The sequence below is a fragment of the Marmota flaviventris genome, chromosome 3 (genome assembly GCF_047511675.1).
Source record: "Marmota flaviventris isolate mMarFla1 chromosome 3, mMarFla1.hap1, whole genome shotgun sequence".
Lineage (NCBI taxonomy): Eukaryota > Metazoa > Chordata > Mammalia > Rodentia > Sciuridae > Marmota > Marmota flaviventris.
Window position 1 is genome coordinate 76,695,362 of NC_092500.1, and position 13,935 is coordinate 76,709,296.

The window sequence follows — 13,935 nt, forward strand, 5'->3', positions numbered from 1 at the left end:
TTTATAAAATTCTTTACACAAGCTCAGCAGTTGATGGGAAAATGACCTATGGGATTTACTTGGCCTCAAACCTAATCTGAAGCTGTGGTGTTACACAGCTGCTAAAAAGCTAATGCAATCTGAGGCTGCATTGATGGATGTGCATTGGCTCTACATCAAGGAAGATAATACTGTTATGTGGAACCATATGAAATTGTCATTTTTGTAGGTCAAAAGTGGTTGAGGGTTGGCAGTTACATGTGATTCAAAGTAATACTGTTGTATTTTGCTCTGGTGGGAGAAAATTTGGAATGTTACTTTTTCAGTTCTACCTTTTAGTCCATCAAAATGCCAAGTATGGCCAGATGCCTTGGCATATACCTGTAATCCCAGTGATTGGGAGGCAGAGGCAGGAGGATCACAAGTTGGAGGCCAGCCTGGCCATTGTTGCAAGATCCTGTCTCAAAACTCAGTGGTAGAGTAGTTCCCCTAGTTTTCATCCCCAGTACCACCAAAAAAGGAAAAAAAAAAAACAAACAAAAAAACAAAACAAAACAAAAAACCAAGTATGTATTGGAGGAAGATTACCATCTTGAAGTAAGGGATAGAAGCTCTGTCATGTGAATAAAGGGAGGTTTACTCTGAAAAATGTGGAGACTGAGTAGTCACAAAATGATTGTCTTCAAACTCTTAGAATATTTTCATTGGTAAGGGGGGCTAGGCTAACTTGATACTGTTTAGGAGGAAACAAAAAAATAGGAAAGGCAGCAGAACACATCAGACATTAGTATGGCACTATGTAAAACAGTGGATGTGTAACCGATGTGATTCTGCAATCTGTATTTGGGGTAAAAATGGGAGTTCATAATCCACTTGAATCAAATGTATGAAATATGATATGTCAAGAGCTATGTAATGTTTTGAACAACCAACAATAAAAATTTAAAAAAAAATTTGATCCAAAGGTTGGAGGGACAAAGAGGTGATGTTTAGTCCTCCATGAGGAAGAACGTTTTAGCACATAGAGCCTCTCAAAAGTAGAATGAGTTTCCTGGAACAATATTTAGGGACTATAATGGAGGTACCATTCGTTACAAGCAGTGTTCATACAGGGGCCACATCCAGTCATCAGGAAGAAGATGGACTCAGCTTTGATATCCTTGCTAGTATCTGTTTTATGATGTTATGGAGTTTAAAAAGAGTTCCCTAATCATATTAACAATTTTCCAAATACCTTTTATGTATTAAACATTATTTTATAAGGATGAAAATTAGTTGTGATATTTCAGACTGGGAAATTTTGGGTACTTTATTAAAAAATACCCACTTATCAATTAGACCAGCATTTAGTGGGTGCCAAATGTGTAGCTGGAGTGGCAAATGAAATTTAAATAGAGTGTTTTTATCATAAGGAATATATATATTTATTCACACAGAGGGAGAGAGAGAGAATTTTCTCAGCAATCTTGGTATATCTATACAATTAATTTACTGATTTACGTATCAATATTATCCTAATAACATGGTGATTGTGTTTTTATTTGAATTCAGGTGTGCTATGGAAAAGCACATAGAAACATCAGATTTTGTGTTCCAAGATAAATTAATTTTACATAGTAAGGGGTGGAGGAATGAAAAAAGAGCTAGAAATGTGAAACAAAAAGCTCCAAATAATGAAATAGAAATTATTTTAAATTAATCTGTATTTGAAACCTGCAATTTTAAAATTACCCCTGTTACTATTAGAATCACCTCTTTTTCTTTAATAAATTCTAATGATTGTGAATTATGAAAAGTTTTTGAAATAATGGATCTTTTAAAACTAAAATGATTTTCAGTGCATAATAATGTCAGAACTAGAAATGATACTTAAATGCCATGAATTATGAAAGTCTGAAAAGCTCTTATGGCAAGTGGATATAGTGAAGTAACATTCTTAAGGGCACGCTTCAAGAAATTCAGAAAATATTGCAATTATCTTCTTTGAGTTAGATTTTAGTTATATATAAGTGATCCACTTTGTGAATTACCTTTAAATATTTATAATAACTGAGTTGGTTCTGGATTCCCTGACTTAGTATGTAATGAAAGAAAGCAAGCTGAAGTTGTTTACAAACCACAGTGATTGTAGTTTAGAGCAAACCATTCTACTATAGTTTGATGTTGCATTATTTCATTGACATGGAGCTATTTTAACACCCATTCATCTACATACTAAGAAACACACACATGTGCACACACATGTTAAAGAAGGATGGGGAAATTCTTAATACTTCAGCTGAATTGTTATTTTTCCTTGTAAATCTTTTCTAACCTTACAAATAAAATTTCCACTTTGCACCTTTGAAATTCACTTTTATATCTTTCTTATGGTCCTTGTCATCTTTTCCTTTATATCATTCAATAAACGTCAAAGAATTTTTTAAAAATTAAATTTGTTTAACTGGCACATAAAAATTTTTAAAAGTTAATTTAAAAATTAAACATACTAATGGGGTAATGTGATGTTTTGATCCATGTGTGCATAGTGTAAGGTTTAAATCAGGTTAAATATATTTATCTCCTGAAACATTTATTTCTTCATGCTGTAGTTTGTAAATTCTTTCTCCACTGTTTGATATATTGTATACATAACTGCTATCTAGAAACACCCTTTTGTTCATTTGTATGATAGAACTTCTTACCCCTATACAACTATAACTTAGTATCATAGATTAACCTCTCCATTTCCTTTCTTCCCAGCCTGTGGTGACTACCATTACTCTTAATTTCTGTGAGATCAATTTTTAACATTCCACAAATGAATTAGATCATGCAGTACTTGTCTGCATTGCTTATTTCATTTAACAAAATGATCTCAATTCTGTCTATGTAGTCACAAATATCAGGATTTCCTTCTTTTGAACGGCTGAATAATATTCCTCTGTATATATGTGCCATATTTTAAAAAATTCATTCAACAGTTGACAGACACTTAGGTTGTTTCCATTTCTTGGCTGTTGTGAATATAGAGCTGCAATATCATGGCAGAGCAGATACTTCAATTCTACATGCATTTCCTTTGTATGTATATACCAAGAATTGGAATTGCTGGATCATGCAGTAGTTCTAGCTTTAATTTTTTTGGTGAACTGCCAAACAGTTTTCCTTAATGGCATTGTTAATTTACATGACCACCAACAGAGTGTGAGGGTTCAGTTTTCTCCACAGCCTCACCAGCACTTGCTGTCTCTATAGTATTTTGGTTGGATAATAGCCCTTCTTACTGGAATGAGATGGTATCTCATTTTGGTTTTAATTTGCATTTACCTTATGATTAGTGATATTGAACATTTTTTCATATACCTGAAAATATGAATGTCTTTTTTTGAGAAATGCCTCTTTTCCCATTTGGTAATTGAGTTATTATTTTTTTTTTTTGCTATTAAATTTTTATCTATCTAGAAACACCCTTTATATTTTGATTATATTTGATTATTTTTTCCATTCAGTATTATGCTATTGTTGATTTATTTTATATGGCCTTTATTATACTGCAGCATATTCCTTCATTATATTTTGATTATCAACCCGTGTCAGATATATATAGTTTTAAAATATTATTCTTTTTGCTTAAGATTTCTGTGTGTGTGTGTGTGTGTGGGCGCGCGCGTGTGGTTCCATATAAATTTTAGAACTTTTTTAATAGACTTGTGAGGAATGTCAAAAGAGACTGTACTGAATCTATAGTTTGCTTTAGATAGTATGAACATTTTAATAATATTAATTCTTATAAATCATGGCCATCGATTTCTTTACATTTTTGGCGGGTCTTTTGCAATTTCTTTCATCAGTGTTTTATATTTTTTGTTTTATATTTTTTCTGATTGAATTTATTCTGAGTATTTTTTGGTAGTTATTATAAAAAGGATTGATTTCTATTCAGATTATTCAATATTGGTGTAACAGCACTCCTGCTTTTCATATGTAGATTTTGTATCCTACAACTTTGATGAACTCATTTATTAGTTCTAAATTTTTGGTGGAGTCCTTGGGCTCCCTACATGTAGGATCATGCCTTCTGCAAACTGGCAATTTGGATGCCTCTTATTTCTTTCCCTGACTCAATTGCTCTGGTTAGAATTTGAATAAAGTTGCATAAGTGGGCATCTTTATCTTGTTTTAAATCTTGCAAAAAAAGCTTTCCATTTTTCTCCATTCAGTATTATGTTACTTGTAGATTTGTTTTACATGGCCTTTATTATATTGCAGCATATTTCTTCTAAATCTAGTTTACTCAGAGTTTTTATCATGAATGGATGTTACAATTTTATCCAGTACTTTTTCTGTAACAATTGAGGTGATCATAGTTTTTGTCTGTTTTTTTTATGTTATGTCACATTTATTGATGTGAAGGAATTGAACCATTCTTGCCTACCTGGGTTGAATCTCTCTTAATCATGGTGAATAGTCTTTTTTATTGTGCTGTTGAATTTGGTTTGCTAGTATTTTGTTCAGAATTTTTGCATCTATATTCATTAAGGAAAGCCTGTAGCTTTCTTTTTCTATGTGTGGTCTCATCTGGTTTTAGTATTAGGGTATGCTGGCCTTAGAATGTGTTTGAAAGAATTCCCTTATCTTCAATATTTTAAAATAATTTATAAATGTATTAAATGTTTTGTAGAACTGAGAAATGAAGCCATATGGTCCTGGCTATGATGGTAAACATTTTATTACTTAATCTCATTACTCATTATTGATCTGTTCAGGTTTTCTATTTTTTCATGATTCAATGTTGGTAATGCGTATTTTCCCAGTAATTTTTAGATTCCCCCTAGGTTATCAAATTTGTTGGCCTATAGTTGTTTACAATAATCTGTAATGATCCTTTGTATTTTTGTGGTGTCAGTTGTAAATCTCTCTTTTCATCTCTGTTTGTGTCTTTCTTTTTCTTCTTCAGACTAGTTAAGGATTTGTCAATTTTGTTTAACTTTTCAAAGAACCATCTCTTTCTTTTGTTGATCCTTTGTATTGTCCTTTTAGTATTTTTTTTTCATTTATTTCTGTTCTGATAGTTATGACTTCTTTCCTTCTACTATTTGATTTTTTTTTTTTCTTGTTGTGCTTGTTCCCTGAGATGCAATGGTAAGTTGTTTACATGAGATCTTTCTTCTTTCTTGAGTTCTGTAAACTTCATTCTTAAAAATGCATTGGCTATGTTCCATAGGTTTTGGTACATTGTGTTTCCATGTTCATTTGTTTCAAGAAATTTAAAAAATTTCTTCTAGATTTCTTCCTTCATTCCTTGGTTGTTCAAGTGTCACTTGTGTAACTTCCGTGTATTTGTATGGTTTTAATTTCTTTTTCCTGTTATCAGTTTCTAATTCTATTGCATTGTGATCAGAAAAGGTACTCAGCTTGATTTCAGGGTTTTGAAATTTATTGAAACTAATTTTGGAACCCCTCATCTGATTGATTCTAAAGAATGTTTCATGTACTGTTGAGAGGAATGTGTTCGGTAGCTGTTGGAGGAATATTCTATAGATGCCTTATTAGTTCCTTTTGGCCTAGGGTATAATTTAACTCTGCTGTTTCCTTGTTTATTTTCTGGATGATGTGTCCATTGCTAAAAATGTTGTGTGGAAGTCCTCTACCATTACCTTGTTGGAGTCTTTCTATCTCTTTAGTTCTACTGATATTTGGTTTGTGTATTTGGGTGCTCCAGTATTGGGTGCATATGTATTTAGAATCATTATTTCCTTTTGCTGAATTCATGTCTTAGTCATTATATACTAGCCTTCCTTGTCTGTTTTTATTGCTTTTAAGATTTATTTTTATGTGTTAGAATTATGGCTACTTCTACTTTCTTTTGGATTTTCTTTGCTTGAGATATATTATTCCGTTTCTTCTTTCTTAGTCCCTGTGTATCCTTGGAAGAGAAGTGAGTTTTTTTGCAAGCAACAGTTGTTTAGTCTTTTTAGTCATTCAGTCACTGTATGTCTTTCAATTAAAGAATTTAATCCATTGACCTTTAAGGTAATTACTAATAGGTAAGGCCATATTACAGCCATTTTGTAACTTATCTTTGAGTTTTGTTGGAGCTCCTTTCTTCTTTCTTCCCCAACTCCTGTCTTCCTTATGATTAAATGATTTATTCTATTAGTGTGTTTTGATTCCTTATTATTTTTGGTTTGTTTAAGCTTTTTGCTTTGTGTTACCCTAAGGCTTACAAAAATCTACATTTTGATTATAACTTACTATTTTGAAATGATAACACAACATAATTTGAATGTAAAGACAACAACAAAAAATAAAGAGAGAAAATATTAATAAAAATATCTACAGTGATACTCCTTTCCTTACTACATTTTGAATTTTTGATGCCCCTACATCTTTATATTTTTGTTATCTTGTATGTTAGTGAGGTATTATTAATTGTTTTGTGTCAGTTTTCTATCACTATGACAAAATACCTGAGATAATGTGCTTAACAAGGGAAAATATTTATTTTGGCTCATGATTTCAAAGGTTTGAGCCCATCATCACTTGACCCTGTTGTTTGGGCCTGTGGCCCCTTATTACATCATGGCGGGAATATTTGGCATAGGAGAGCTATTCATCTTATGGGGCCTTGGAATTGAAGAGAAACAAGAAGAGGTTGGGGTCCCAAAATTCTCTTCCAGGACATATCCTCATGACCTAACTTCCTCTCACTAGGCTCCATGTCCCAATAGTGTCACAAACTGGGCACATACTTTCAGCATATAGGGCTTTAGGAGACTTTCCAGATCCAAACTATAGCATTTTGTTTTTTAGTTTTCATGCTAATGATGGTATAAATGATTTTTGCACTAATGTAAATGTAAGAACCTCCTGAATTTTTCTGAATGTTTACCTTTAACCAGTGAATCGTACACACTCATATGTTATCTTTTCACTCATTAGTGTCTCTCTGACACTAATTAAAGAATTTAATTCTCAGGGGTGCACCCAAGCCTATGCCACAGATGGTGGTATTACAGGCCAAGATATGAGTGTGTCCCACCAGGGCATAGGTCTCTGCCTGGTGCTAGGGCATGTCTACGTGAGCTCTGTTGCCTGAGGTTGGGGATGTGTGGTATAGATAGTCCTTTGCCCAGCAAGTCTGGCATAAAACAGGGTCCCCTCTAAGTTTCAGAGCTACAGGATCCTGCATAGTGTGACTGGCAGGATGTGCTCCAGAATGAAAGTGGAGTCTGCTTGCTAAGTTGCTGGTCTCTGCCTGATGCTGGGGCAGGCCTACAGGCTCCATCTGTGAGCTCTGGCCTAAATATGGGCCCTTTGGTTTCTGCCTAGTATTGGTTCCCACTTCAGAGATCCCAGCCCTGAACTCCATGACAAAGTCCCTTGCTAATTTTAGTGCCATGCTCTCCTGCTGGTGGAGTCTTGGTCCCATCCTTGCTGTCTGAGGTTGAGGGATGGATGGATGCAGTCAGTCACCGGACTGAAGCAGTTCCAGTGGCTCTATCCATGGGTGTTGGCTTGGAGGCAGGGGTTGTGGGGTTCTGCCCAGTACTTCTTACCATGGTGGGCCAGATTGTGGCTTTTAAGTCTAAGGCTTGGTCATAAATCTCTCTCCTTCCTCCAACTGAGGGGTATTTTACTTCATACTGTTTGGAGTGGAGGAGGGATAATACTGGCAACTTTTTCCTTCCTGCCTTATTCAATGCATCTGTTCTTTTTATTATGCTAAAACCAAGTACTAAGATCTGTCATCTGGCTTTGTTAGCTCTTGAGATGATGGTTTGTTCTATGGGGAGAGGAATACTGGAAGAACTTAGCTACCTTTGGGCTCTGCCTCCAAACTTTATACTTTTCAAATCTATTACCAGTTGAATTTGGATAATCGTATAAATTAAAATAATCCAACTTAAAATAATTGGAAGATTCAAATAATTTTGTATTAATCTGTGTTGTGTGCTATAACAAAATTGTTAAGGCTGGATGCTTTATAATAAAAAATGTTTATTTAGCTCACAATTCTGGTGGCTGGAAAGTCTAATAACATAGTGCTACATCTGGCTGCATTAAAACATGATTTACTAGTATGCAGGGAACATAGCCATGTATAGGACGGCATATACACAAGTAAAGAAGCAAGTTACCCAGGAGTCATCAGGCTTATTACTTTTTTTTTTTTTTTTTTTTTAACATTTTTATCAGACCTGACTCACTCCTGAGATAATATTAATCCATTCATGAGGGTGCCACCCCCATGACCTTGTGACCTTATGTTAGACTTCCCCTCTCAAAGGTTCTGACCCTTCAACATTGCCACATTGGGTACCAAGTTTCTAGTTCAGGGCCTCTGGGGGACAAGCCATAGCACTTCATGATTCATTTAAAAAATGTTCAATCTCATAAATATAAATATTTAATTGATATATGAGAAAACTAACTCATATTCCCCAAAATTAAGTCTGTAGTTTTTTTTTTTTTCTTTATACAGTAAAATATATCTCTAATCACACAATCAATAGCTGGTGATAACTTGTGAAAATCAATCCCTTTAAATATTATTTTTAAGAATATGATTTGATTTTCAAAAATGTTTTCAGTAGTTTTATAATACTATAATTTAAACCTTGATAGAGTTTAATCCTTTCTATAAAATGCAAAGATATGATCAAGATATTTTTAGAAAATATTTTTAAATTGTAGATGGATACAATACTTTTATTTATTTATTTTTATGTGGTGCTGAGGATTGAATCCAGTGCCTCACCCATGCTAGGCAAGTGCTCTACCAGTGAACTACAACCCCAGCCCCAGTGTATGTGTTTTGATGGTTAATTATTTAGGTGAATTCCTAATAAGATCTTAAAAATTAAATGAAGGTTTTTTAATGTGAAACATTGTCTTAACCAAGAATATTAAGAAATGTATTTCTCTTTCTGTGTATTCATTATATTTTTGGTTCCATCTCATTGACCTATAATAATGTAAGATCTAGATAGAGTCTTTGGATTTTTAATATGTCATCTTAGAAAAAAATGAATTTCAGATTATTTATTTGTGAAAAAAAAATCTTTCATGATGAGTTACATGACAGAACTACCGCTCTTTCCCCCAAAGAAAGAGGGCTGTCAATTCTTTGATGAGGTGTGTTTAACTTCTATGAGCATATATATGAGAAGTCAGATCTTTTTTTTTTCTATTTTTTTTTTTTTTGTGTGTGTGTGTGTGAGCTTGCCATCCTCTATGCAGGTGGGATATTTATAGTCCTAAATCGAGCATTTTGGTTTGAATTAATCTTAATAGCTTTTATTAATATTTTTTTCCCTACAAAGTTTATTTTCTTCTTTTGTCTAATCTCTGGGAAGTATCCTATATATGTCATTAAGATTTAATTATGTGGGATGGTGTTGTAGCTCAGTGGTAGAGCACTTTCTTATCAAGTGTGAAGCACTGGGTTGGATTCTCAGCACCACATATAAATAAATAAAATAAAGGTTCACTGACAACTAAAAACAATTATAAAAAATGTTTGAAAAAGATTTAAAATTATGTAAAATTAAAGATGTGTCCTAGTTCATAGGACCTTGTTATTACATCATTTTCTGTTCAGTTCAGTTGACAATCAAATGTGAGACTGGGGTTTGTGCTACCCCTTTACAATTTATTAAACCTTTCTGAACATTTTTCTTGAAACAGCTCAAGTACTTGGTGCCATAAATAGATGGAATTACTGACTGTTCTTTCCACTACTGTTCCTCTAGAGCAGTTTAACAATTGGTTGATTTAGAAATCAGGAGTATTTCCAATCTATCATTTTCTGCAAGATTTGTTCCTAAATTGGAAAAGTAGGTATTTATCCGATTAGCTCAAGCATAAAACAAAGAAAAACCTTCAAAGACTTGATTGTGAATTGTTCTTTTTGAAATTTTTGCTTAAAGTTTTGCAAGAAGCAATGTTTTATGTTATAATAAAACTCACAGTTTGCATGTTTTTTTCAAATAACTAAAAGCTTTCATACTTTGTAAATTAAAAAAACAGTTCCCTAATTATTAGATGATGAAAACTGAATATTATATTATTATGTAAAATTTAATTTGTATATTATTTATTGTGTCAGAAATTATTGTAACCAGGCTTGTACATACTTTTGACTAAATCTAGATTGGTTAATATTCAGAACAAGACTTTTTAGGACACAAGTTATAATTCTTTCATATGTAGCTATTTCTGTACATTTATCATCAGTAAATATTATAATAATTGTCTCTCCTCAATATTTTAAACCCCTCTGATATGCACAATATGTTATATAGCTGCCTATTTTCTAAAGAAGTAGACATTTTTTATTTAGTAATAAAAGATATTAGCTAAGACCTAAATTTTATTTCAAGTCAAAAAGATTAATCATTAGGTTGAGAGCTAATATATTCTAGCCTCTGGGAAGGAACCAACATATTTCCCATGAGCTGAACTAGTCATAATGTATTTGTGGATTTCTTATTATTTTCAGTTTTCAATTTTCAGAGTATAATGAATTAAAAGCAGGAACATTGTTTAAAGTTTTTTGTTTCTGATATTTAAAGTAAAACATATTCATTGTAGGAAATTGGGAAGACTTATACCAAATATATACCAAATTAAAAATATATACCAAATTAAAAATAATATAACATTCTGATTTACCTTCTATTTTTATGTATGTGTTTGTGGATATACTTACAGTTTGTCAAAATTGGTATTATACATTGCTCTTGACATTTTTTCCCCCTCTGCATAGTCTTTCTGATTTATTACTCTTTAGTTGTTCATTTGTTCAATTTTATTCAGGTGTAAATCAAACAGATATGTATGTCCTTTGCCTTCATGGAACTTGTCGTCTAGGGGAGGAAACAAAAAACAAATGTAAATGTATATTTCCAAAATGTAAGTTTTGTGGAGGAGGAAAAAAGTTGGTATGCAACTAAATGTGGGTAAGTGGGACCAACTTTAGATTAGATGCAGGAATGCTGACATCCTGGATGCTTATGCTGAGGCTTAAAGAGTGAGAAAAGTTAGCCCTGAAAGAATGGGGTTAGCAGCATCCTAGGAAGAGGAGTTTGCAGGTATAGAGTACATCAGGTGGGAAAGTGTTTGATGTGTAAATGAGTCTCACAGAAGGCCAGGAGGCCAGAGCAAGGAAACAGAATGTACTGCCCATGTGAGATCAGAGAGGAAGTCAGGAACCAGGTTTTATACACCAACGTGATTTTATTTTGGGTACTCTGGGACACCACTAAAAATTCTAGGGTAGTGAAATAGCAAGATCATGTTTATATTCTTCAAAACATTACATTGAATGTTGTGTGGAGGATTAATTGAAGGAAAACAAGAGTAGAAGCAGGTGAATTAGGAAGGCTTTTGGAAGTAGCCCATGAGAAAGATGAAAAGCTTGAACTCAAGTTGATGACATGAGTTATGGAGAGGAGTAGACAATTGTGTGGTATGTTTTGGAGTTAGAATTGGTAATTCATGAGGTGGTGTTGAATAGAAGCTGATGGGTTGAAAGGAGAAGATAGGATAGATGACTGTATATGACCTGAGCAATCAAAGTGGATAGGGGTATCACTTATTGATAGGAGGTAGGCATGGAAAGTACCAGGAGTGTGTGTGTGTGGGGGGGGGGTATATAAAATAAGTATGTCTGGATGATAATTTTGGGGGGCCTATAAGATAACCACGTATGTAAGTTAAGGCAGTTGTACGCGTGAATCTGTAAGGAGGTGAGTCTAGGCTGATGGCATACATTGGAAATTATCATTAAGTAGCTGGGATTTAAAGCCAAAGGAACTGTCTTAATCTGATTTGTTTTGCTAGAGCAGAATGTGACACTAGGTAATTTATAAAGAAGAGAAATTTATTCTCATGAGAGACTGTCAAGTCCAGGATTAAGGTGCTGGCATCTGGTGAGGGTCTTCTCAGGTGGTGGCAGGTGGGAGGGCAAGCCATAATTGAACACCCCTGTAAAGCTTCTTTTATAAGGGCCTTAATCCCACCCATAGGGGAGGAGCCTGCAGTCACCTCTTAAAGGCCCCATCTCCAGGGGCTACCACACTAGCAGCACTTCAATTTTGGAGAGGACACGTTCAAACATGAGGAAACAGATGGCATATCCTGGAGAAGAGTGACTATGGAGAGATGAAGAGAGCCTGGAACTGTGCTCTGAAAACAGGAGATGTCAGGCCTGAGTCTGAGTAGTACAAGAGAAGCATAAGAGAGTGTGCTACTAGAAAACCAGGAAAGGCTGCTTCAGAAAGGGTGGAGTGGACAGCTATGTCAAATGCTGCTGAGAGGGCAGTGCAGTGTGGACCATAGAGTGACCACTGGATCTAGCAATATGAAGGTCACTAGTGATATTCTCAAAAGCAATTTCAGATTATGTGTCAGAAGACATCAAAATGAATATAGTCGTAATTTATAGATGATTAGCTAAAACCAGAATGGCTACGTATTAGTCTTCACCAGAGCATACTCAGCTGTTCCTATTGCTGATGAATCAGTATTCCATAACAAAAAAGCTCTTAGTCCCTGGGGAACTACTGGCTTGGAATTCAATTGAGTTTACCCTGGGAATTTCACTCTGTCATCTAAATTTTCCTTTAAGTGTGGATTTGGGTTAAAATTCATAAGACAGATTTGGGTGCTCAGGAATATGGATATTGGCTGAATTTCTGTTTGAGAGACTTGTGTTATTTTGCAAATTTGCCAGTTTGATGCTCTGTGCTCAGGTTTGGAAACCATTTGCCTCCTGGCAGTAGGAAGGCTGCGGGGGCCCAGGCACTCTCTACTTTACACTCAAACCTCTTGTCCTCTGTCTTCTTTTGATGTGTGTGGCACTGCCAGCCTGTGGTTATTTAGGTACATTCTCTTATTCCTTTTTCTTAAAATTAGAAAGCACAGATAGATCCATAGTTGGATCTTCCCCAGGATGTGATATGTTCTGTGCTTAAATAGAGGCGAATCCTAGAATGAATGCAGATATTGTAACCAAAGTGGCTTAGGTTAATATCTTCTGCCTCAGTATTCTCATCTATAAATTGAGATTAATAATACTTACCTTGCAATTCTATAGTAAAGATTTAAAGTAGGACAAGTGCTAAGTACTTAATACATAGTGCCTTGGTGCCTGAAATTATTAACATTGTCCAGTGTAAATGGTCATCGTTTTTGAAATATTGGATTAACTACCTGAGTTATTATCTGTCTATATGACATTGGTCCTTGATATAGAATATTGTCCAATGACATAACCCTCTGTCCATTAGTGCTTTTTTTTTTTGGGGGGGGGGCTACTATTTGGTAATTGCCTTAGTAAATCCTTTATCAATATTTTATACCATAGTTTTATTAATAAATTTAAGAGACCTTCTGACCTTCATATTTTAATGGATTAGCACAGTTGTTCTCTTTTCCTATTAAAAAGATAATATTTCCTTGAACTTTAATGAAAGTTCCTTCTTTGATAAGACAGTATGCTTGATTGCATAATGTTATGCAAGAACTAAGGTTAAAATTCCCTCATTAGAATTCCATGGCAGTTGGAGGGGAAGAATATAAGAGCCAAGGACAAAAAGATCTGTAAAGTTTATGTTTGTGCTCTGTCTTTAGGAGTGGTGCCTAATGGCCTTCCTTCACATTGAAAAAGGGAGGACCTGATGTGGATTTTTCTTTCCTGGTTTCTATTTGCTAAGAGATGTGGAAACTTGTTTTTTTTTAAGTTAAAGTAAAATACATATCTAAAAAACACACAAAAATTATTTCAGCTTATAGATTCCATAAAAATTATAGAAAAACAAAACAAAAATGACTGATCTTTGTGACATCAATGTGTCACAGGAAAATTCTCCCCCAAACGCGGCTGATAAACTCTACTGGATGAAGGACTGTTTTTAATAAGTACTGAAGATGAGAAATCTGAGTATTTGACCCCTCCAATTGAGACTT

The 13,935-nt window shown here is 34.1% G+C and overlaps 1 protein-coding gene across 1 annotated transcript in view; it reads left to right on the plus strand.

The window, feature by feature from the left end:
* Cpne8 (copine 8) overlaps window positions 1-13,935 on the plus strand; it is a 204,357-nt gene that overhangs the window by 34,790 nt on the left and 155,632 nt on the right. The gene's annotated exons all lie outside the window — the stretch shown is intronic.